Source organism: Schistocerca serialis, chromosome 9 (genome assembly GCF_023864345.2).
Source record: "Schistocerca serialis cubense isolate TAMUIC-IGC-003099 chromosome 9, iqSchSeri2.2, whole genome shotgun sequence".
NCBI lineage: Eukaryota > Metazoa > Arthropoda > Insecta > Orthoptera > Acrididae > Schistocerca > Schistocerca serialis.
The window spans coordinates 397668881-397690708 of record NC_064646.1 but is presented as its reverse complement, the minus strand read 5'-3'; positions in this window follow the sequence as shown (position 1 = coordinate 397690708).

Sequence of the window (21828 nt, the reverse complement as noted above, 5' to 3'; positions counted from 1 at the left end):
AAACTAACTTATTCTAAGGACAACACACACACCCATGCCCAAGGGATGACTCAAACCCTCCACTGGGGGAGCCGCACAGACCGTGACTAGATGCCTCAGAACATGCGGCTACTACGAATCAAGAAAGAGATACACTCGCAGTGTAACACAGTCATTGCTATTGAGCATTTTTTTTAAATAGTTAGTCTTTTATAAGAAGATTACATGTCTCTACTCCTAAGACACACTGGTACCATTCACAAGAAAAACACGTCTATCCATCTCAGAATGTTCATTCAACATTGGTTATCATGTTTTTGTTTGGTCCAAGCAGCATCACGTTATGGTGAAGTCTTCTTCTCACCATAGTGTGTGCGACTACCTAGTGGAATGTTTGTTTAAGGACTGTTAGATGGTGTTAGTGCTTATTTTGTTGTGTATTCAGCGCAAGATTGAATGTTATCAGTTTAATATTCATTGTAGCAAGCTTACGAATCACACCTGGAGAAGGCACAATTGTAATACTTCATTCAGAATGTGAGGGTTTTTGTCTATTATGTCATTTTTTTTACATAAATGAGCTGACATTACAGCAGCTGAGTTGATAAAAATGGCATCTCTTTAGGCAGGCATGCAGTATCTAATTCCACAAGGAGCAAATGACCTGTGTAAAATTCCTGCAACATCTATTCCTCCACCGCCTGTAGTGTGGGAACCTCATCCTTTTACAGTATTCGAAAACACGCACACACACACACACACACACACACACACACACACACACACACACACACATGTACGTACACACATAGAAATGTTATTCAGTACAGTGGAGCATCTATAACCTCTGCCAGATAGCCTTTGGACTGTTTACCTGAAGATGGAGAAGAAGCGTAAGTGATGTCTGGTTATGGGCACATGCAGTAGCAGAGACTAGCGAGTGTGGGCACTGCTCTTCACCTGTCTGGGGCAGGGGGTGGGGGAGTACAGATTGGCGCATAGCGAGTTGAATAGTGTAATAATCCGCCTATATATCATTTATGTGGGATGTATTATTTCAAAGTTTCCCCTACATGACACTGATTGCATCTAGTTGAGGTCCACTTTTAGACAGTGTCAGAATACCCAGAATATTTCAAAGCACCCCACTGTTCCCCATTCAGTTCTCATCCGTGATGGGAAGTCAAATATTTCGCTATTGTTCCAGGAGGACCAGGCTTTCCACTAAATATATTTCACAGTTTGTAAGAAGCATTGAGCTCTGCATTTTTTTTTACAACTGTGACTGATTTCTGCAGAATGGAACGGTATATCACCGACAGCAAACTGACCTCTTTCTCTAGCATTAATGATATGTTAGAACGACCTGGAAAACCGATACCCTACTAATTGGAGGGAGGGGGGAAGGGGATGGAGAGATGGAGGTAAGAATTTTTAGGCTGCGTAGTCTGTTCTTATCGATCTGAACACACATGCAGCTGCCCCGCTGTCTCCTGGCGAGAGTTTCTGGGTTCGATGTTTGCAGTAGTTGTATTATTAAAACGATTGTCCTCAGTTCCCAGTGCATGTGTTGCATTATGATCCACTGTTAGTGAGTGGTGTCTTTTACACGCAATTTCGATATTTAATTAGGGCAGTAAGACAGTTTCCATCGGCTGTGGTATCGTGTATGGCCTTCCTACATTTCGCTCCACTATCCTTTCTTACCCTGTACCATTGTACAAGTTTCTCAGAAGCTGCACTCTTGTAGCTCGGTAGAAGGCAACTCTTCCTACACTTCGAGGATAGTCTGCTTTCCTATCTCTTCTTACCGTGTACACTCTATCATCAAAAGTATCCAGACACCTGGCCGAAAATGACTTTCAAATTCGTGGCGCCCTCCATCGGTAATGATGGAAGTAGTATGGTGTTGGCCCACCCTTAGACTTGATAACAGCTTCCACTCTCGCAGGCATACGTTCAGTCCGGTGCTGGAAGGTTTCTTGGAGAATGGCAGCCCGTTCATCGTGGCGTGCTGCACTGAGGAGAGGTGTCAATGTCGGCCGGTTAGGTGTGGCGTGAATTCGGCGTTCCAAAACTGAGAGGCACCCACATGCCTTGCTCATACTGTGGCATCAAGCAGTCAGGCCTGCAAGATGAGTGGTCTGCCAAGCGAGTGGATTCATTCTTATTTATCGAGTAACATGAACTCAAGTACTCACACTTAAGTTACAAGTTATCCTCCTATATGATTAATACGCAACGGAAACACGCATCTGACTATCAGCAATTTACAGAACTCTGACTGGACACTACACACTGGCAATACCACATTTTCTTTTTGTCTTTTATTTAACGGCTTTTGTCAACACGTGGCCACCGCACACATTATAAATTCGGGACATTATGACAACATACAATTCGAAGGAAAAGTCCACCAACCTTTTTCTTTTCACTATCTTATTTATTCCGATAAATTCTCTAACCTAAACACACAAATTCTACAACCTACAACAATAACACATGAGAAATTCCGCCCAGTGGGCATGGCTTTACAATGGTGAATCTCTATATTATGGTCTCGTAATTATTTTTAACGCTACAGTGCACTTTCTGGATAGGATGGTGGATCTTTTATTATACCTCACACTTCCACTCTCAGAATCATCATCACTAAACTTTCCTCCAGACCGAGCGGTACTGAAGGAACAAGCATAACCCACTAATCTTTTGAAACTACTTCGCTACTCTCCCATGCAAACCACACATACCCAAATTACATGACATACACCACACTACAACATGAAATACTACACAGAGAATAGTCACAACATTATCACTTTCAGCTTTCCCACTTCAATTAATATATATCCCAGTTTCACACGACACTGCCCCACTTCATAATTCTACTTTCCTACTATGAACTCTGGAGATATTTGCACGTCTTCCTGTGCAATGCAAGCCAAGTGGCGTTGCTGGATAGACGGCCGACTCACCTTGCTTCTCTCTCAGAGTTTGAATCTAGCGTCATACGGAATCATATCACGCAAAGTAATATTAAGAACGTATTCATCACACACGTGAGTCCTCAACTGATACCATGGACGAGTACTTCTCTTTATCTTTTGTCTCATACGCAGTTTGAGACTCACACAGTACTCACCACGTGGAAGTACTCATATCTAATTTCAAGTCCTCCACACGCCATTTCTTAAATATTTCAACTTATGGTACACACGCTACTTCTTAAATATTTCAACTTATTGTACACACGCTAGTAATTCAGCTTAACTTAAGCACACGGAAGTATTTCAACTTAATGCTACACGTGGTTTCATTGTGACCGTTGGTCACTTCCGAAGATTCCTACAATCCCATTAATATTACCTGCCTGACATTTAATTCTCCCCACAAAAGTTCCTGAAATAGAGAAATTAATATTTCAAACTACTCTTAAATATTCCACATGCATACCATGTCTCCACTCTTTCGTCATTACGAAGCACAACTAAAACAGGTCTTAACAGCACAAGATCCAGCGGCAGAGTGCCGAAACATGGCCGTTCTCTAGGTCCTCTCCCATCTCTGTCGAGGTGGGGGAAGCACCTTGCTATCGTATTGGTCATTTCAGGCACTCAAAGCTCTGGTAAATTTCATCTCTTTGGTCCCACCAAAGGTGGCCAAAGGATCGACTCAAAGATGATCATATATTCACATTCACTATCTGCGGTTAGCAGACGACCATCCATTCATTCATTTCACAGATCTCACCAAACTGGATGTAGGGATTTACTTTGTGGTAGTGCACATGTGATCAATTAAATAAATAAATTGTCATTCTTTCCCACACTGGTATCCGGCTTCGCTGTATTAATTGAAATTGAGTTATTTTACAAAAAAATGTGTTGTTCTGACAAAAATAATGAAGTATGTTGTACCTATTTTCAATGTCGGGCGGTACTGTACCCTTTCAAAACATCCGTAAGGTATTCTATAGGATTCAGGTCAGGACTCTGTGCTGGCCAGTCCATTACAGGAATGATATTGTCGTGTAACCACTCCACCACAGGCAATGCATTATGAACAGGTGCTGGATTGTGTTGAAAGATGCAATTTCCATCCTCAAATCGTTCTTCAACAGTGAAAACAAGAAGGTGCTTAAAACATCAATGTAGGCCCGTGCTGTGGTAGTGCCACACAAAACAACAGAGGGTGGAAGCCCTCTCCATGAAAAACACGACCACACTATAACATCACCGCCTCCGAATTTTACTGTTGGCACTACACATGCTGTCAGATGACGTTCACCTGGCAATACCCGCACCCTGTCATTGGATCGCCACATTGTGTACCATGATTCATCACTCCGCACAAGGTTTCTCCACAGTTCAATCGTCCAATGTTTACTCTCCTTACACAGAGCGAAGCATTGTTTGGCATTTATCGGAGTGATATGTGGCTTATGAGTACCCGCTCGACCATGAAATCCAAGTTTTCTCACCTTCCACCTAACTGTCATAGTACGTGCAGTGGATCCTGATGCAGTTTGGAATTCCTTTATGGTGATGTGGATAGATGTCTGCCTATTACACATTATGACGCTCTTCAACTGTCGGTGGTATCTGTCAGTCAACAGATGAGGTCGGCCTGTATGCTTTTGTGCTGTTCATGTCCTTTCACGTTTCCACCTCACTATCACATCGGCAACAGTGGACCTAGAGATGTTTAGGATTGTGGAAATCTCACATACAGACGTATGACACAAATGACACCCAATCACCTAACCACATTCGAAGCCTGTGAGTTATGTGGAGCACCACATTCTGCTCTCTCGCGAATTCTAATGATTACAGAGATCGCTGAAGTGGAGTACCTGGCAGCAGGTGGCAGCACAATGCACCTAATATGAAAAACGTATGTTTTTGGGGGTGTCCGGATACTTTTGATCACATAGTGTATCTGTATACAATTTTCTCAGCAGTTTTACACTTGTAGGTAAGAAGGATGCAATTCTTTCAGCAGTGGCTGTAGGATAGATCCCCACCAATTTTGAGTGGTGTTGTGGATTAGGGCACACAACAAGGTGAACATATACACATAATCAGAAAGGAGAACAAAACCCATTTATGCCCCATATATGAAGGTGAGCACCTCTAGTCCATTCCCTCCAGGGTAATGAAACAGGATGAAGTTGACTCCTGCACTGTGTATTGATTAGCCATTTCAAAAAACACAAACACAGGCAGTAGTCTCTACGAGTTGTGAAACGCATCCTCAATCCATTCCACTGCTTCACCACTATTTGCTGAGAAGTATTCCACCTACACTCATCTATCATCAGCTACTTTCATTCCTTATATGGGAGGCTATAGACGTTGTCCTCAGCTGTATGCTATCAGGTAATATGCTCATTAAAGTCTTCTCTGTCCGACACCAATATCTCATCAACTGTGAATATTTCCTGCCAAATATAAATAAATACCTTATGTCATTCCTCTCCAGTAGCTCAGCACAGACTAAATCTTTTTCCCAGTAAATTTAAGCAGTCGTGTTTATTTTAATTTCAAGCAGAAAAGCTGTATGGTAACTGTCAGTTCGGTTTCTCCACCAAAAGTTAGGAATTCGTCCATCAGCATAATACACATACAAATAAATGCACCCTGTTCCCAAGATAATCCTTACATCCTTCTTCTCCAGCAGCTCAGCACAGATTGAGTCTTTTTCCTGCCAGTTCACAAGTGTGGGAAGAGAGAAGGAGTGGAGGAGGGGAGAGGGAAGTTTTGAAGTGGAACAGAAGTGGGGAAAAGGGACACATGGCGACGGTGAAATCATTCGTGCGACATTGTCACGTTTACCGACCACGTGGAGATGGGTGTACCACCCAGGCAGAGCTATCAGTGGCACAGAACGAACTTTGCCCCACTACTAGTGAGCTTTCTTGACAGACCTATTCGGCTGGTGTTGCTTCTCTACTGCCAACACATTACACCCCGCCTCCTTTTGCATTGGCTGATCAACTTCCCATGTCATCTAGTGGTCAGTTTACTGGGGAGGGCGGAGACGGGGGGGGGGGGGGGGGGGGGCATCTCTGCTTACTTTTGATCAGATAGTGTTTTATTAAATTAAACTTTCGCACCGCATTTTTCTGTCTGTATGTGAAGGTTAATCTCAGGAACTACTGTAGGGACTTGGATTCGGTTTTTCCTAAGAGACAGACTGACTAGGAAGGAAGCTTTGTCAGTGCAATTTATTACCGCTAAGCTACGAACGTTGTCTGACCACACATGCTTAGTGCTACCCAAGCGAACCCTGGGCAGGTTGCTACCGTGAGCCATAGTTGTGCCGGGAAAAGAAGAGCTACATCTACATATATACGCCGTAAGCCGTCTTCCGGTGCAGGATGGAGGGTATGTTGTACCACTACTAATCATTTCCCTTTGTGTTCCACGCGCAAATAAAGTGAGGGAAAGACGACTATCTACATGCCTCCCTATGAGCCCTAATTTAAATAACATAGCTTTCCCTCCAGGGATTCCCATTTGAGCTCCCGAAGCATCTCCGTAATACTTGCATGTTGATCGTATAATCCGGTAAGAAATCTATCAGTCTACATTCGAATTTCTTCAGTGTATTTTTCCAGTCCGACTTGGGGTGGATCCCAGACACTCGAGCAATCCTCAAGAATGGGTCGCCATGTGTTCTCTACGGGGCCAACTTTACAGACGATCCACATTTACTAAAATTCTACCAGTAAACTGAAGTCGACGATTCATCTGCTCCACCACAATCTTTACATCTTCGTTGCATTTCATAGCGCTTTTCAACGTTACATCTAGGTATTTAATCGATCTGACTGTCAAGTGGCACACCACTAATGCTTTATTCAAACACTACGGGTTTGTTTTTTGTATTCACCTGCATTAACTTATATTTTTCTATATTTAGAGCTAGATACCATTCGTCACACCAACTATAATTTTTTTTCTAATTCATCTTGTACTCTCCTACAGCCACTCAACTTCGACACCTTACTGTTTACCACAGCATCATCAGCAAACAGCCGCAGATTGCTGCTCACCCTGTCCGTCAAGTCATTTATACATATAGAGCATAAGAGCGGTCCTATCACTCTTCGCTGTGACAGTCCTGATGATACCCTTGTCTCTGGTGAACACTCGCCTTCGAGGACTTGATTCTATTACTTAAGAAATCCTAGGGCCATTTACATATCTGAGTATGATCGTACTTTCGTTAACACTCGGCAGTGGGGCCCCGAGTCAAATGCTTTTCGGAAATCTAGGAATTTGGAAGCTTTCTGTTTCCCTTCACCAGTAGTTCACAAGATATCATGTAAAAAAAAGGCCTAGCAGAGTTTCGCACGAGCGACGTTTTCTAGAACGCTGTCAATTTGTATCTACGAGGGTGATTCAAATGAAAAACTTAAATTTGTAATAACAAATCGAAATTTCGCGCCGTTATCTTGTAAATTGGTAAGCGTGCTACAAGCAGCTTGCAGAATGGCCTGTACGTGGCAGCATAGTGCAGATGCACACATACCGTCGCAGTATCAGTATAAAGATGGTCGCCCCACTTGCGACTTGCACCAGGGAAGAACAGCGTCCTGTTATTCGGTTTTTGCGTAGTGAAGGTGTGAAACCGATTGAAATTCATCGACGAATGAAGGTTCAGTACGGTGATGCATGTTTGTCACAGCATAAAGTCTACGAATGGAGTAAGAAGTTCGCAAATGGTGTGACTTCAGTGGAAGATGCTCCTCGTCCCGGTCAGGCACAACGAGTTGTGACTCCACAGAATATTGAGGCAGTTGAAGCCATAGTGAAGGGAAACCACCGAGTGAGACTGAACGACATTGCAGCATGTTTACAAATTAGTCATGTGTCAGCACACCACGCTGTGCACGATGTGCACCAGTTTCACAAAGTATCTCCAAAATGGGTGCCACGGCAGCTGACTCCTGAAATGACATAACGACGTATTGATGCTTGTGAAGAACTTCTTCGGCGCTTTGATCGAGAAGGTGATGGCTTCCTTGCAAAAATCGTTACTGGGGACGATACCTAGGTTCACTTCGACAACCGGAAACGTAGAGAGCGAGCAAGAAATGGCGCCATTCCTCATCACCAAAACCAAAGAAGTTTCGAACAGAACCACCAGCTGGGAAGGTTATGCTGACTCTCTTTTGGGACGAAAAAGGCGTCGTGTTGGAGCATTACATGTCTAGAGGGACCACTGTCACCAATGCATCATACACAGATCTCCTAAAAACTCATCTGCGGCCTGCAATCAAATCAAAGCGACGCGGATTGCTATCAGCAGGTGTACTTTTGCAACATGACACTTCAAGGCCCCACACTGCCCGTAGAACAGTTGCAACAATCACAGACCTACATTTTGAGTGTCTTCCTCATCCACGATACTCACCACACCTTGCTCCAAGTGATTTCCATATGTTTGGACCACTCAAAGACGCAATGGGAGGAAGAAGTTCCGTTCTGATGAAGAGGTACGCCACGCACTGCCTGAGTGGTTGCGCGGACTACCAAAAGAATTTTTTTCTAAAGGAATTTATGCACTTTGTAAGCGCTGGAGGACTTTCATTGAGCATGGGGGAGATTATGTTGAAAAGTGATACAGCTTCGTACGACTTCTGCGCAATAAATAATATTTTAAAAAATATTTAAGGTTTTCATTTGACTGAACGTCGTACATATACATGGATGCTCTGAAATCACATTTAAGAGACTGACAGAGAGAAGCTTTTCCCTTTCAAGGAACTTCGTTATATTTCAATTGACAATATGTTCAAGAATTCGGAGAAAACCGATGTTACGGATATTGGTCTGTAATTTTATGGGTCAGTTCTTTTACCCTCCTTAATACTGGGGTCAGATGCATTTTCTCCAGTAGTTTGGAACTTTGCTCTGGACTAGAACTTCGCGATAAACGCAAGTTGAGTAAGGGGCCAATTCCGCAGAGTACTCTTCGTAAAACTGAGTTGGGTTTGCAACCTTCCCTGGTGCCTTATTTGTTTTCAACTCTTTCAGTTGCTTCTCTACGCCAGGGATGCCTATTAGAATGTCGTGCGTACAGAAGCCTGGGCTATGGCGAAATGACGGGACGTTTGTACGATCCTCTTGCTTGAATGATTTCTTAAAGCCGAAATTTAAAACTTCAGCTTTATTTTTGATATCTTCTATTGGAACATCACATTGAACAACAAGTGACTGGGCAGAAGCCTTCGAGCCGCTTAGCGATTTTCCGAAGAATCAGAATTAACTTGGCTTCTTGACTAGACCCTTCGCTAAGGTAGGACGGTGATATGGTTTCGTAATTTGCGCGTTGATTCTTTTACAGACGCGCGAATCTCTACTAACTTTTGCCTTCAGTCATTTGCGCGTTCTAATTTCAACCGAGAGTGCAGTTGCTTTATACGCGCGAAGCACACAGCAACTTCTTTAACCGGCTGTACTATAGGCTGCGACCTGTGGACCCACACTACCGACGTTTTAAATAAGAAAAAGGAATTTTTTCCAGTTATGTCGTGTCGGCCCGCTTACAACACATGTTCACAAAGAAAGCAGAACACTTTGAACGACTAGAGGCGTTCATATTCACAGGGCATGTACATTAGTATGTTCTAAAGGAATGATTAGTATTTCCGTGACTTAGGTTCAGCATGTATCCCATTGCCTAGCAGGCACAGGGTCCGCCGTGGGTACTGATAGCTTGTTCCATGCGTGATGGTATCTAGGCGTATAAGGCGCGAACTGCTTCCTGTCGTATAGCCATCCATGCCACATTCACCTGGTTCTCAAGTTCATCTTTGGTGGTTGACACTGAGTCACAGTGCCGCATCCATCGTTTCACCATATCCCATACATTTTATATTGGCGTCAAGCCTGGTGATCTGGTGAGCCTGGGCGAAAGGCTGACATCGTGTGACACCAAGACGGCACCTGTTCGTGCCGCAACATGTGGTCGTGAATTGTCGTGCAGAAAAATGGCTTCTGGGGTGTGGTGCAGAAAGGATACGGCTACGGATAGCAGGATGTCATTCATGTAGGTCACTATGGTAATAGTGCCTGAAAATGCACCAACTGTGATTTGTGGTTGTGCTTAATAGCACCACACACCATAAAGCCTAGTTGGCGCTGTATGTCTTTTGCGAATGCAGTCACTGTGATGCCGCTCCCCCTGTCTGGGCGAACCAAAATGCGGCCATCATTTTCAAACAAACAGAACTTGTATTTGTTCGAAAATACTGTCTGATGCCATTCATGTCCCCAGTGACTTCGTTCCATAGATCATTACCGTCCAACACGTTTCTCCGCATTCGCCAACGGTAGACGGAGAAGTGAGCGACGCACACGCAACCCGTGACGTAATAAACGGCGACGGACGGTCACCCCTGATAGTGTAACATGTGTTAGACTGTTCCACTGTTGCACCGGAGCCGAGGAGGACAGATCAGTCCTGCAATGCCATTTGAATGAGGTGTCGATGTTCTCGAGTGGTAGTGTGGATGGTGCGACCTGACCCTTCTCGTTGTGTTCTACGGGTCTCGTAAACCATTCTGTCCACACCTGTTGCACTGCCGAAACACTTTGTTCCACACGAGCAGCAGTTTCCCGGATGGACGCATCACATTCTCTCACCAATAATGTGCCGTCTTTCGAACTCTCTGATTTGACGGTACGGTTCGCCCATACGTCTGCGAGGCATCCTACACGTCTGCTCAAGTCCCACTGATCCATTACCTTTCGTTTGTAGCGACAACGAGAGCCTCAGGCACATTTTTTCGGCAGGTGCTGCTGCGTCGCGGTGTCGATGTAGACCATGAACCCGAGGGCCGACATGGTTCAAATGCTAATCATTTCTGCTGAACATACTAATGTACATGTTCTCCGAATATGAATGTCCCATTTGTAGTCGTTCAATGTGTTCTGTCTCTTCTGAACATGAGTTTATGTGTGGAGACAATATTATCTTGTGTAGACGTATTCGGCCGATTTTTTCAGTGGGCCTTTTGTTATAAATTAAGTGAGCATTCACAGCTAAAGCTCAATGATCCCTTGCGTAAAATTCCCAGTAGTGCCTTGCCAAATACGAGGCACTCTAGTGACAAAAATCATCATGACTTTTAGAAGAATAATTAACGGAACTGTTGAACTTTTAAGTACATTCTATTTCGCGGAAATCATTTTTCTACCTTTCCCTATTTCATCCAAATGAAGACAGATAATATCTGTTACTGCCTGTTCGCAGACCCGGGTACTTGACCTCTGTAAACTGAGTAAAACCGTTTTCATATAACTTCATTCGTTATGAGGGTATTACGGGCAACGTACAAGATGTCTTAATGCCCATAGCGTGAAAGATAACTTACGGTCTCGTAGCGTCGTAACATGTCAGATTCTTCAAATACCTTAAAACGTTTCCCATACACCGTCCTTCCCCTGCTGCCACCATGGCTGCAGATTACTGACACGAATTACTTACAGAAAAATGGAAAAGATGATAGAGGCTGACACTTGGGACGATTAGTTTGGGATCCGGATAAATGTAAGATTGCGCGTGGCAGTACTGACCCTTCATCGTATCCTAGTAGATGAGTTAAATAAAGGCAAACTTACGTTAATAGCGCTTACAGGAAGACTTTTACAAAGTTGACTGGACTAGACATTGAAATTCTGGAGCTAAAATGGTTAAAATGCAAAGAGCAGAAGGTTATGTAGGACCTGTACAGAAACGAAAATGCAGTTATGAAAGTCGATGGCCATGAATGGGAAGCAGTGCTACCATAAGCAGTTATATTTCTCTGCTGTTTCCTCCATGACTGGGATGCGAGGTGACGCTGTTGCAATTCTAATGAATTCCCATTCGTCAATATTATGACTCATATTCGCATTTGGACATCCAGATTTAGCTTAAGTCACATGTCCAAATGGTTCCTGTGAGAAGGACCAGAAAGCATTCCTTCACCATTCTCTTCGGATTTGATGCTTTAGCCTGTCTCCAGTGACATCGACGTCAGCGAGACATTCATCACTAATATCTCTTCTCTCTTTTACACCTTTTAGTGGCAGATTAACTAGTGCTCAGCGCAAATCTGATGAAAGGAAATTAAAAAATATATATAAATTATCTGTTGATAACTAGGTTGTAGGATATGGAATCAAAACCGGATTTATAAAGTGTGTGATAAGATGCCGACCGTCTATTTATCACAACAATCATATTAGTGTACGCTGTTACCGATTAATCACAGGACCCTCTACGTTTGAATATTGGAAATGTGATCTGAACACCGCTACTGCCAAATGCAAGTGCAGATCCTGAAACACAATGCCATCTCGCTTTGTAACGCAAGTATAATCTGGTCCCTCATGTGGTGAACGTTCTCTATGGATGTATTTCTTCATTTAATCTATTAGTACCAGTTCGTTCCTTGTTAACATGTTCATTTAATTTTTCACATATTCGTGTAGTAGTATACCTCAGTTGCTTATATTTTCGACTCTCCAGTTTCATATTTCTGTTTTACAAAACACAAATTGAGAAACTTATTTGCCAGTTCAAGCAATGATTTATCTCCACAGTTTTACCTGTTTCTGTGCTATACAGTCTTTATTTCAGTCATGCTTCACCCATCTGTCATATTCTTACCACCTGTCTGTCGTATTCTTACCGCCCTTCTGTAGTATTTTTACTTTCTGTATTGAAGAATGTATTCTGTTTTTCTACTGCATGCTCGAGAATTAAGACGTACCTCCTTCATTACTTCTGACTTTCTTTTGCCTAACTTATGCATTATTGTTAATGATACACTGAACAAACCCAGTTCTGTTACTTGTAGAGTAATTCGAGAACTCATATGTCCACCACGTTCGGTATTATTTTATGAGATATTAGTTGTACCCGTCCATGCGTTGCTGTTGCTAACTATGGTTAAATAAAAGAAACGAAAGAGAAAGCACGTCTCCTCCCCCTTATATCTCCATCTACTCCTGCCCCCTCTCTCCATCTCCCCCTTTCCGCTCTATATGTCAATTTCCTTCCACCCCTCTGTCCACCTTGTCTCCCCGCTCCCCTCTCCCCGACTTTGAATCTTGTTTCTTGTTATTACAAACTCAGTTTCTGTAATTTGAATGTTTAATAGAGTATCGTTTAAAATTTGAAGTAGATCAATTGAAAACTTTTCGAGATTTTTACTGACAACATTTCACTAAAACGTGTAAAAATTTGAAGTAAATCGATCAAGTACCTTTTGAGAGTTTTGGTAACAATGTTTTCCCTTTATATACTACATATTTACTGCTAGATTACATATATTTAAAAAAATAGGCAATTAAAAACACTTGCGTATCCGAATGCAACGTTTTGTCAAAATTTCAAGTCAATCGATCAACTGTTTTTTTTAGAGTACTGGGAGTATAAACACACGCAGGTTGATTTTTTATTTGTAAAGATTAGATATTATACGTGTAAGTGGAAGCAGACTACCAGTAACATGATCTTCGAACTGAAAGGCTGAATATAAAATTAGATTTTGAAAAAAAGTTTTGTGTTTTAATCTTGATTTGATAAATATTTTGTGCATCTCACAAACAGTGCATCTCTAGCGGAATATAGATGTAAAATACAGAAACAATGTAAGAGCATGCCGTACCGTTGCCTGGAGACGACTCCCGGTGTTCCCGACTACGGCCACGAGGTAAACTATTTCTGTGCACTTTGTATCGCAGAATTTTACTTTCGTGACTTAGAAGCAGCGGTGAGTAAGGTAAGCCATTAGTTGCATATTTGACTGTCATTTGTGCCGGCAGCTGTGGCCGAGCGGTTCTAGGCTCTTTAGTCTGGAACGGCGCTGCTGCTACTGTCGTAGGTTCGAATCCTGCCTCGGGCATGGATGTGTGTGATTTCCTTAGGTCAGTTAGGCTTAAGTAGTTCTAAGTCTAGCGGATTGATGACCTCAGATGTTAAGTCCCATAGTGCTTAAAGCCATTTGAACCATATGAAGCCGCGCGGGATTGGCCGAGCGGTCTTGGGCTCTGCGGTCATGGACTGTGCGGCTGGTCCCGGCGGAGGTTCGAGTCCTCCCACGGGCATGGGTGTGTGTGTTTGTCCTTAGGATAATTTAGGTTAAGTAGTGTGTAAGCTTATGGACTGATGACCTTAGCAGTTAAGTCCCATAAGATTTCACACACAACCATTTTAACTATTTGCTTTTGCCAGCAGGAACCTAATCTGCAAATGTAGGTCAAGCGTTGTGAAGAACCCACATACCACTACAGAATTTCTAGTCACTATAGGATAGTCAGGGACGCCATGTTGGAAAGTGCAAAACTAATTAATCAGCAATCCAAATCTACAGATTCAGAGACTATAGATGTAATGAATTGTGCCATTGCCCATTACAGTTCTCATTTCTTGTGCCCTAGGATTTAATCGTGCAATGGGTCTGTCAATCTCTCTTCGAGTCGTATCTCGGCCATATTAGTTTTTATGATTCCACTGTAAAGGAAGAGTGTTGTACCAAGAGAATACTGTGCCTACAAAGAGGGGCCGTTTTTTGCTCGGTACTGCAGTCTAGTGAGAGTTTATAAATTCAAACGAAGGAATGAGCACTATAGACATGAAATTGTGTTTTGCGCAGCATTTGTAAATGTTTCGCGTTCTACATATATAACTACTGTATAATGTATTAAAGCTATTTTGAATGTATTGTTCATTGTTCAGGTACAGAATGTTGTTGTGATCTTCAGTCCTCGGAGTGGTTTGATGCAGCTCTCCACGCTATTCTGTCCTGTGCAAACCTCTTTATCTCCGAGTAACTGCTCTAGAATCCGTATTTTTGAATCTGCTTACTGTTTCAGTCGCTTGGTTACCCTCTACAATTGCTACCCCTCCCCCCCCCCCCCCAATTACCTCCAGTACTAAAGTGGTAATCCCTTGCAGTGTCAGAACGTGTCCTATCAACTAATCCCTTCTTCTAGTAATGTTGCGCTACGTATTTCTTTTCTCCCCCAATTCTGTTCAGTACCTCCTTATTAGTTACACGATCTGCCCTTATAATCTGCACCATTTTTCTGTAGTACTATATTTCAAAAGCTCTTCTTGTCCGAAGAGTTTATAGTTCACGTTTCACTTCCGCAAAAGCCTACATTCCAGGCAGAAACCTTCAGAAGTGACTTGCTAACACCTAAACTTATATTCTATGTTAACAAATTTCTCTTCTTCAGAAACGCTTTTCTTGCCGTTGTCAGTCTACATTTTATATCCTATCTAGTTTGGCCAGCATCAGTTATTTTGCTGCCGAAATAGCAGAACTCATCTATCAATTTTAGTGTCTTATTTCCTAATCTAATTCCCTCAGTAATGTAAAATGCTATATATTTTTAGAACTATTTACATAACATTTGGACTGTTAAGCTATGATTCGTCGGTCGTACACCAGCTTGTACCTTGAAACAGAATGTGTTTTAGCATGAAACACATGATACATGCAACTGAGTTGCGTTTTTTTAATGTCTTAACAATCTTGCCTGCCTTGTGTATGGAAATTTGAGTTAGTTTCCAGCAGCTTCACTTTCAATATGTATTCAACTTGTAACTGTTGTGGGACAATAATTCTGCTAGATTTGATTTCACTTACTGATTGCTGGTGTGTACTGGAGAAACAATTAACAGATAGATTATTAAATACAGTACTGACAAGATTTTCTTATGTGCAACGGTTTTAAATTTCGATCGAACATTTATTCCTAGGTATGTGACTATGTTTTACCTTGGAACATGTTCTCATATTTGGAAAAACCCTAATTTTTGGGAGAAATTATTTTAATTTCAGAAAAACAGTGAACCACTAAAAAGTGAACGCCGTTATTTAAAAATGTAACAACAAAACATATTAAACTGCGCTAACAAGGCTGATGAGATACAAAAGTCTGAGAAGTGTACCAACGTACAAAGATCTCCCGTACTATTTGCCTACAGTGTAGAAAACTTCAGGAATCTAAACTTTGAAAGTAGACTTCAGAATCAGCTACAAGAAGTCCAGAATTAACGAACACTGAGGTAAACTGGAAGTTTTACACAATGAAACCGTAATTCGATGTTTAACAAACTTTTTAGAAATATTCATCAAGTAAGTGATTATACTTTCATTCGATTCGGACTTAATGTCCGTCACCAACATCAGCACAAAGTGCGACTCTCCCACGGGCAGGAATATACTCATTCATTCGTTGTGGCGTGGGAGCAGATAACGTCTTGAATGCGGATCAGCGCGTGGTCCGGTTCCACTCGTCTGCTTTGACGCATGACGTGATATTTAGAATAAGCCAGTTACGAAGACCACCACAGGTAACACTTCATAACAGATCACTTACTTCTTTTAAGATGGCTTGGTAGATAGCTACGGCCGTACACAAACATAGGAACACATGAAATATTTCAGTAACCTGATGATATGAACCCTATGAGACTAACATCCTTCCATGGCAACTAACAAATGAAATATAACTCACACGAAATCCTCCAGCATAACTCGAACAAAAATATGCAAAAAACACACAGTTGGAATCGAACAATTCGCTTTACCAACAATTCAAACGAAGATAGCGATACAAGACACCTCTCCTCCTCTCGCCCTCAAGTACACCATAATAATTAGTAATGCAAATTTAACTTGACAACAGCAAGCCCCCTATAAAAACAATCCATTTCAAATACGCTACGCTTCCACGACGTCACATTTGAGAAAATAAAATCAAACATTAGTAAGAGCCAAGATTACAAATGCGATCACTGTTCGTTTCACTCACAACAACTAGGGATGTATTCTTAGATCTCTCCCAAACCTCGCTCTTGAAAAATGTACCACTTTAGAAAAACAGCCAAATGTTTTTGAGAAACAAGATTACAATCATTAATCGTTCCAGTCGCAACAATTTAAGTTGCGATCTTAGGTTCCTACCTAATCTTACTCTCAGAAATTGTGCCACATAACTGAAGAAACAACCAGATATTTGTGAGAGCTAGTATTATAAATTATAAAGTCAAATACTAGTAAGAACCAAGACTATAAATATGATCACTACTCGTTTATCTTGCAACAATATAAGGTGTGCTCTCAAGTTCCTGAGTTACTACATCCTCGTACATAACTATGTATTTGGAATAGACAGCATAGTTTGTAGCACTTACTAATACAATCACAGATGACATTTACTAACACGCTGCTTAGGTCCTTCGCTTCGTAAACTTATATCGTCACATAGGACGTCACGGGTCAAAGCAGACGTGGGGAATCCGACCGTGCTTGATCCTCTGAGGGTCATACTAAGGAATTACTAGCCAAGACATACAAATATGATTTTGCCAGTTTAATACGACTGCAAAGTTGGCATGAAAATATACGTTTCCAATCGAATCCCAGACATGTTTCGTGGGTGGCAAGTCACAGAACTAGTCAGGCTAGTAAAGGATCAGTACATTTATAAAGGCGTTTGTGGTGTGATTTCGGCTGTGTCGTCTTGCATTATCCTACTGAAATGTGTCATTTGGCGCTCGTGTAATAAACGATACCACAGCAGGCTTTACCACAGAAACCACAAAACGGCGAGCATTCAGTGTCTGTTCAATAATTAGAAAAGCAGTCCTGTTGTCACATACAGTAGATCTCCACACCACTGTGTTAAATATGCAGGCGGTAACTGGAATTTTAGCGTGTCAGTTCAATGTATTACCTTTATAGACTAATTGTGAAACGACTGTAGGCTCAATTCGAAGCCGTTAATTTTCATTTTAACGTGACAAGCGGAGTTACATTAACACTCCCTTATGGCCACAGATTATTATATATGGTGAGCTTCCTCATTAATCAGCACTACTCATGGTACACGTGTACATGCGAACTGACGCGATACAGTGTATCGACGTTTGTATGTGGTGTGTCATCATTTTGTATCATAAAAGTTTTATTGTAATTCTTGTACAAATTACTTCTCATTTGTTTTGTTTATCTGACAGATGCACTCCCGGAAATTGAAATAAGAACACCGTGAATTCATTGTCCCAGGAAGGGGAAACTTTATTGACACATTCCTGGGGTCAGATACATCACATGATCACACTGACAGAACCACAGGCACATAGACACAGGCAACAGAGCATGCACAATGTCGGCACTAGTACAGTGTATATCCACCTTTCGCAGCAATGCAGGCTGCTATTCTCCCATGGAGACGATCGTAGAGATGCTGGATGTAGTCCTGTGGAACGGCTTGCCATGCCATTTCCACCTGGCGCCTCAGTTGGACCAGCGTTCGTGCTGGACGTGCAGACCGCGTGAGACGACACTTCATCCAGTCCCAAACATGCTCAATGGGGGACAGATCCGGAGATCTTGCTGGCCAGGGTAGTTGACTTACACCTTCTAGAGCACGTCGGGTGGCACGGGATACATGCGGACGTGCATTGTCCTGTTGGAACAGCAAGTTCCCTTGCCGGTCTAAGAATGGTAGAACGATGGGTTCGATGACGGTTTGGATGTACCGTGCACTATTCAGTGTCCCCTCGACGATCACCAGTGGTGTACGGCCAGTGTAGGAGATCGCTCCCCACACCATGATGCCGGGTGTTGGCCCTGTGTGCCTCGGTCGTATGCAGTCCTGATTGTGGCGCTCACCTGCACGGCGCCAAACACACATACGACCATCATTGGCACCAAGGCAGAAGCGACTCTCATCGCTGAAGACGACACGTCTCCATTCGTCCCTCCATTCACGCCTGTCGCGACACCACTGGAGGCGGGCTGCACGATGTTGGGGCGTGAGCGGAAGACGGCCTAACGGTGTGCGGGACCGTAGCCCAGCTTCATGGAGACGGTTGCGAATGGTCCTCGCCGATACCCCAGGAGCAACAGTGTCCCTAATTTGCTGGGAAGTGGCGGTGCGGTCCCCTACGGCACTGCGTAGGATCCTACGGTCTTGGCGTGCATCCGTGCGTCGCTGCGGTCCGGTCCCAGGTCGACGGGCACGTGCACCTTCCGCCGACCACTGGCGACAACATCGATGTACTGTGGAGACCTCACGCCCCACGTGTTGAGCAATTCGGCGGTACGTCCACCCGGCCTCCCGCATGCCCACTATACGCCCTCGCTCAAAGTCCGTCAACTGCCCATACGGTTCACGTCCACGCTGTCGCGGCATGCTACCCGTGTTAAAGATTGCCATGGAGCTCCGTATGCCACGGCAAACTGGCTGACACTGACGGCGGCGGTGCACAAATGCTGCGCAGCTAGCGCCATTCGACGGCCAACACCGCGGTTCCTGGTGTGTCCGCTGTGCCGTGCGTGTGATCATTGCTTGTACAGCCCTCTCGCAGTGTCCGGAGCAAGTATGGTGGGTCTGACACACCGGTGTCAATGTGTTCTTTTTTCCATTTCCAGGAGTGTACTTATGATGGCTGTGGCCGAAACGTGATAATTTGCGTATTTTAAGAAGTAACGATCAAGTCGAGAAATTACATCGAATCGATTTAAAGATAGGGGACATGAACAATGATTTTATATCATTTGCAGACAAAACTCTCGTTGGCACCTCTTCCTTGATTTCAGATGTTGCGATTGGCCTCTTCACAAGCGTCAGTCGAACTGTTCTACGATACTTCCGTGTTGAATTCCTTCTGGAAGGACCCGTGCTAGGGATAGAAAAAGCCGACCGTTTAAAACGGATACCTGTATTTTAGTTCTGAATAACCAACATTTATCAGGATATGTTTGATTCCGGTTACAACAGTTTTTCTTCGTTAACCGGGTAAAAAGAATAGTCATATCAATTTGTCATTGATGCAGTACTAAAACTTCCGTTTTTTTTATAAAACGTTCTTTAGCAAGTAATGTTTATTCGTGAGATTTTCCAATGCTTTGAAATATTGAATTATCAAATAAATTGGGAAAAGCGAACAGGACCACTTTAATAACAATTCTTATAGTTAGAAACTAGCACCAAACACATGACAAAGAATCGGAACAGCATTGCACAGACAATAACGTTCCCGTTGCCCCGTGTTGTGTGGCCACTTGGACGGTAAAAGCATACGTGCTACGTTCAAGGCTTGCCCCCACCTGGTCTATACAGTAGTTTCTTGCTGTCGTCCTTGGACATCAGTTGTATTCCAGTTTGGAAGTATTTTACGATGTGTGCTAGCTGTGAAGTGGAACGATCCATTTGATTTGAAAGATTAAAAACGGGAGGCGGCACAACGTACTTGCGACATCGTACGGGGAGAAAATCTCCGCAGTATTCCTAGGAAGAGAATGTTAATTTGGTTGATATAACTATAATTTTACTGGCGTTGTATAAACTCGTGATACTAACTGAACCCTTGATTCTGATGGTCGGTTCAGGATGAAAAATCCAGACCTTCCAAAAGTAACTGCCGGGGAAGTTACCAGGTTGTGACGATTCGCTGTCGCCCTCGCCGCGTCCATTATCGTCATCTTCTCAGTCTTTGCTGCAGCCAATGACACCGATACATGCCACAGCATATCTCGACCTCATAGTCCTTCACCTTCACTAAAATGTTTCAGTATTTTTTCGAAGTTTACGTTTATTACTGTGAGTGATGACAATAAAAAACAGAAAGCCTGTTATTTTAGAAAACCATTGAAGACTGGAAGTGGGAAATGTTGAATGTAGCAAAAATAAATGTTCAAAAAAATGAGAAAAAACCTTATGGAAATTACACTTCAAACAATTTGTATTTAATGAAATATAATTTCTGATATTTGACGACACACCCAAACATTTTAACAAACATTTCATACAGAGCACAGACTCCCATAAAACTGAATGTTTCTGTAACACTGAATGTGCCATGCTGATTAGCCAAGGAAACGCTCAATGTTCACTCAAGCTGTTACACCCTGATATCACGTATACTAAGTTGTTCATTCGAGGCATACTGTCACGAGATGGTAGGTCTGAAACTGTTCAGTACTGGCGAAATTGGATAATTTTTTTTTTTATATATTTTGTCCGTCTCAGTAGCACTGATACAACATTCAGCTGTGGTGGTTTCAGGTTTCGGGCTGACACGCTTCTTTTCAAACCATACACCTTGCTACTAATAGTAAATACTATTACAATATGGCGCCAAAAGGGACAGCAAAGTGTACTGTGGGCAACATACTGATTTTAGACTGCGCGTCCGTTGCTACTTACTGACAAAACCAAAGATTCATAAAATTCTCTATATATCACATCACAAAACGGAATCATAACAAATAGGTCCTTCTTTTTCTCTTCATTTAATTTGCTTGACACTGAAAGTTTGGGCTTATATTTAAGCCCGGGCTGAAATATTCTTTACCTGACTTTCTACTCCCGTATTGACTTTCTTCTCTAGCAAAACTATTAATCTGTGATTTTATTTTATTCACGCCTTCATCAATGATCTCTTTTTTATGAGCATGGGCATTTTCAATGTGTCGTCTACAGTCATTGTACATTGTTTCCCCTTTTTAAAGTTTCTTTGGAAGAGTTTGTAAGCATCGGGGAGAAATCCCAAAAACTGAAATGGAGACAAAAAGAACCATTGTTACCGAAAACCATTTGTTTCAGCGATAATCTCCATCCGCTCTTGTGCTTGCTCCACTTGCCACACCGTTGTCCGTGACGTCACGAATCATTCTGCAGTCATTCCATTACAGTCAACTGTCTGCACGATACATCGCTACAGCACTCTAATGGCTCTCATGATTCTAAAAGGTCCTGAACGCGTCCTCAGGGTATTCTGCATTCCGATCTCCACCTGATAAGTTCCAGGAATTTTAGACACACT